This window comes from Physeter macrocephalus, chromosome 13, assembly GCF_002837175.3.
Source record: "Physeter macrocephalus isolate SW-GA chromosome 13, ASM283717v5, whole genome shotgun sequence".
In the NCBI taxonomy this organism is placed as follows: domain Eukaryota; kingdom Metazoa; phylum Chordata; class Mammalia; order Artiodactyla; family Physeteridae; genus Physeter; species Physeter macrocephalus.
Genome location: NC_041226.1, coordinates 4,155,355 through 4,160,835, shown reverse-complemented (window position 1 = coordinate 4,160,835; position 5,481 = coordinate 4,155,355).

The window sequence follows — 5,481 nt, the reverse complement described above, 5'->3', positions numbered from 1 at the left end:
GTGTAGACAAGGTATGACACACAGTAGGTGTTCAGTTGGTGCCAGGTACTGTTTCCTACTATTTTAGCCTTTGGTCAGGATTAGTAATATTATGGCATTGTATTTCGATGCCTAGTGAAACTTATCACCAAAGCTTCTGGAGTCAAAGCAGGCACGAAGTTAAGATGGGGAATGTCTGTGCAAAAAAAGATCCCTTCCCTTGGAGTTTTAAGTTTAGTATTGTGTAGAAGGCTGTCTCCAAGCCTTGTTGCCTCTGTGAACCCGAATCTCTATGTTTCACTCTGCTGTGACTATCACAGCATCATGACAATTATTTCACCTCTTTTAAGGGTGTGCTGCAAATATGATTAAACCCAGAAGAGCCTCCCGACACGTATGGAATCTATAGATGGAATCTGTATAATTGTTTATGATGGTGTTTCAAAACCAAATGGATAACTATTGGTTTTGGATGTAAAGTACATACTTATTATAGCCCGTTCCAAGTCTACACTAGTAGGATTCTAAGTGGATCATGTGTTTCTGCAAATAGGTTGGATTTTAGGAGCAAATTTAAAATGTGACTAAATAGAGAGATCTATTGATATATGATCTTGGCTACTGAAAAGCTATTAGTGGGACTTCCTGGTAGCGCAGTGGTTAAGAATCCGCCTGCCAATGCAGGGGACACAGGTTCGAGCCCTGGTCCTGAAAGATCCCACATGCCGCGGAGCAACTAAGCCCGTGCACCACAACTACTGAGCCTGCGCTCTAGAGCCCTCGAGCCACGACTGCTGAGCCCACGTGCCACAACTACTGAAGCCCACGCGCCACAACTACTGAAGCCCACGCGCCACAACTACTGAAGCCCACGCGCCACAACTACTGAAGCCCACGCGCCACAACTACTGAAGCCCACGCGCCACAACTACTGAAGCCCACGCGCCACAACTACTGAAGCCCACGCGCCACAACTACTGAAGCCCACGCGCCACAACTACTGAAGCCCACGCGCCACAACTACTGAAGCCCACGCGCCACAACTACTGAAGCCCACGCGCCACAACTACTGAAGCCCACGCGCCTAGAGCCCGTGCTCCACAACAAGAGAAGCCACCGCGGTGAGAAGCCCACGCACCAGAACAAAGAGTAGCTCCCGCTCGCCACAACTAGAGAAAGCCCGCGTGCAGCAACGAAGACCCAACACACCCCAAAAATAAATAAATTAAAGCTATTAGTTACTAGATGTCCAGCTACTGTGTACTGTAATGATGTATTACCTTACTATTTGTGTATTTCAGGTTCAAACTTTAGCAGCATGCCTGCACGTGTTAACCAAGGGCAAATAAACTCATTTCTCATTCTTCACTCATTCAACAAGAAACTGTACAGTCTATGGATGATATAAGGGTAAATTGGACTGGGGTCTTGCCTTCAAGTAGCCTAGATTAGGAGTTGTGACTTGGAGGAAGGTTGCTTAAGATTGAAAGTAAAATCATGGCGGGCAGCTGATTACTCAACACGCCTGGCCCCCAGCGTTCAACCCCACCTCACGTCCCCCTTCCCCAACACCAGATTGACGTGCCAGGTAAGCGGAGGGGTCATTTCAGCCTCCTAGTCATCTTCTTCCTGATCTCTCTTTTTTCCTGTGGATTTAGTCCGTTTTCACTGGTATAATGTCAAAGCCTCTTTTTTGTTTAAATCTAGGCCCCAGGATGCTGCTCTATGGTACTTAATTGATTGTAACAATTGGTTACAATTCAACCGTCTCACAGCCAACTTTTAGCCAGAAGATGGTGCTCAAGAGCCGAAGACAGGAAATCTTGGACCGTTCATGGCTTTCATATCTTTTTCTGTTTTTAAAGGTCTGGAATTATACTCTTCAATTTAGCACTTAGAGCCCAAAGTTCAGTAGCAAAATATGTGTGAAGTTAGCCAAGCTGTTAGGAATGGGTACTCAGATAATGTGTTTTAACAAAGCATAAGATTTAGATTTAATAATTTGTTGACAATAGGGAAAAAGCATAAATCAATCACCAGCATGAGAGAATGGGATTTGGTTCTGCTCCAACAAGCAACGTACAATCAGTAATGTTGGCGCCCTGGTGTACATGTCTGTATGGCAGATCATCCCAAATCAGAAGGAGCGGGGTTAATCCATTTTTGTGAGTCATTTGGCCGTAAAACAGATGGCCCAAATGTTAACAATCGTTGACCATGGTAAAGGGGTATAGAGCAGTGCTTTATGCTGTTCTTATTCCTGAAGCTCTTTCTCCCAGTTTGAAATTATTTGCGAGTAAAAAGTGAAAGCAAACAGAAAAACCAAGTTTCCTAGTTTATAGAGTCAGTCAGACATGGCATGATTTTTATCCTTTGGTTAAAAGCAGCGCTTACACTACCCTTAGCTTACTTCGTGGGGAAAGACACTCAAATACTGGAGTTGGCTGAAATCTACAGATAATTGTGAAATGACACATCATGAGCATTAATTAGGGGAGTTTGAAGATTTGATATGCGTCAGTGATCTGAATCCCAAGCGTTCGTGATCCAAGGAATCTCGGCGTCTCCAGTGAGCTGGAGTCGTGGCAAAGAGTGTCAGAATTCCTCCACAGAGGCATGGTGGAAAGGTGAGGCACTGCTTCTTGGCTTTCTCTGTTTGTCTTTTCAAAAGCCTTCCAGCGTAGTGAGCTCACTCCTCATCCATGACTCAGCCTCTGTAATTCCAGCCTGTGTCGGCGTCTGCTCCACACACCAGAACCCACCAGAACCCACCAGTGGTTGTACCTCCAGATTTGGAGATCTATTCCAACACTCAGACTTCAGGGTAAACCAACCCTGATCTTTAGCTTCACCTCCACGACGACCAAAGCAGGACCCACCGTAATGAAGAAAACAGCAGTCGAGGGCTGTGCTTGGAGCCGGTTACCCACTTTTTTTTTTTATTACTTGGAGTCTGTCTTAGTCTTTCTCTTCCTGTCAAGCAACATATGGATTATATTTTCTCAAAAATCAGGCTGAGTTTGGCTGCCTCATACAGATTCTGGAAACGTATGGATGAGTTCAGGAGGAAGCAGGGTTTTTTTTTTTTGCTTGTTTGTTTGCTTGTGTTTTGTTTGTTTGTTTTGTTTCTGAGCACTTGGTATTCGTTCTCTACCAAGAGGATATCGGATATGCAAGTGCATCTGCAGTAGTACTGTCGATGTTGTTGGAAGTTCAATTTCAACAGTGGAGTTTGCCCCTCCTGTGGTTTTAGCACTCAGTGTCAGGACCACTGTGTTCAATCCAGTTGGCACGATTTCTTCATGTGGAGTGAGAGATACGGGTTTTACTGCACTCTATAAATATGACCATTTATTGGCCCCAACATATTTATGTTCCCCTTCATTCAGTGCTCACTTAAACTGTCCAGTTTGCTTGACCTGGTCTATAAACGTAAATTGCCTACATCTGAAACTACTCTGGTTGCCTTCCGAATGTGTAGGAGTTGGATTCTCATTACCTCTGCAGACGGACAGAGACCAGGTCTCAAGGTAGCCCTTGAGCAGGGGGTCACCTTCTCACTCTCTCTGCCCCCACCAACCCTCAAAAGTGCTAAATATGCATATTATTCCCAAACTTTAATTAAAACATTACAGGGATGGGATACCAGATACATTTCTATAGAGGCAGCCATCTCATCTGGTTTTAAAATGTTTTCTTTGCTGAAGGATGTCAGGAAGTTTGATTGACGTCAAAAGAATAAAGATGAACCACGTTTGCTGTTTTCTTTATAAGCCTAACGCCTTGACATTGCATAGTAAGATTCAAGGAACACTAGTAGGAATCTCAAGAATTTAACTAGTCCTGGCCCTGTCTATGGCACTGCTATCCTAAGACACCCCTCGTCCTTCCGAGGCTGGAGTTTATTTAATAAGTTCTTAAGGAACTTAGAGGCTGGGGAATTTCATCCCCTCTTTTCAATCTCTGTGTTACTGCTTCTGCATCTACACTGGTTAGAGAGTGTGCTTTAAATATCAATTTCTGTGACCCGACTCCACTTCCTCTGGTCTGCCTTCTCTGTGCTGGAGACTAAGGGGCTCCCTAAAATAATCCTTGGCGTGGTTAAAGGGAGTTTTGAAGCAAACTCCGTCACCTTTTTTTTCCTCATCACCTGAAGCCTTTCTATACTTTTCTGCTTTCTGTTTTTCTAATATTTTCTTCTGGACCTCGTATCTCTAAAGCCAATCAAGCTACTTCCAGAAATAAAAGAACTAAAAATATGTATACCTTACCTTACAAAATCAAACTGCTGTGCACCAAAAAGGAAATTGGTAATAGAAATTAAGAATGCCAGTGATTGGTGTCTTTCTGCTAAGACAACTCATTTGTGTAACATTAGAAACCAGTTCATTGACAATAAAGTCTGGGAAAGGAATCCTAATGTTACTTGTGTTAAGATTAATGGGATGACATTCTCCATAGGCTGGAAATTCCTTTTTAACTTCTTTGGAAATTTTAGAAGAGTAGATGAATTTAAAGCTTTTTTTTAGCTTATGAAATAACAGACTATTTAGGAGAGACACTGTAATAATCAAAGAAGTTAGCACAATGCCTGGCACATACCAGATGTTCAGTAGTCAAGGGTCCTTATTAGCTGACTGAGCTTCAGTCTTAGAGCTATTCAAGCATATTTTCTAACATAAAGACATTAAAAAAAAAAAAACAACCCTTTCTTCTAATTAGGTCATGAAGGCTAGCAAGTTGGACACTGTCCAGAGAACAGTTACATTATACCAGACTTCCAATATCAAGCAAGAAGTGTCCTCAATGCTGTAAAGCTGCAAAGTGGTCTGAAATACTGAACAAGTCTTAAGGTATAATTGCGATGCTAACATTTGTAGGACATGGAACTCATCAAACCCTTTTCTGCTCATTTGAATCCTTGCACAATGCAGGGTTCTCTCCCTTTCTTCGTTCAGCGGAGACATTTTGAGGCAACGCAGATGTGAGGTGCTATCCAAGGACTTTTAAACAAATATGAAGTTTAATTCAGTTGTTTCCTGAGAGGTTGACTTCTTGCAAAAGCCAAAGAAAATCTCTTCCTAATCCAAAAGGTACCCCCCAAAAAGGTTGATGCCATAAAACGGGGGAGGGCTTGGTTTCCGAAAGTTCAAGTATTTGGACAGGGATAATTACGAGGGCTGTGAGGCTGCACTGTGAAGGCCTGTTTCTGCCCAAATAAGCAGCGCAGTGGTCCTTTTATCTTTTTATGTTTTTACCAGGAGACTGGTGGGGCAGCTTTGATGAAGGAAATTCCTATTTACGCCAAATCTGAACACCCAGGATGACTGGGATTTTTTTTTTTTACAATGATCTTAAGAGTCAGAAATCCCAAGGAACCTGTGACCCCAAAGTGCCTTTTGAATTATTTCAATTAAAAATATGCAATTCCGCGGGCTTCCCTGGTGGCGCGGTGGTTGGGAGCCCGCCTGCCGATGCAGGGGACGCGGGTTCGTGCCCCGG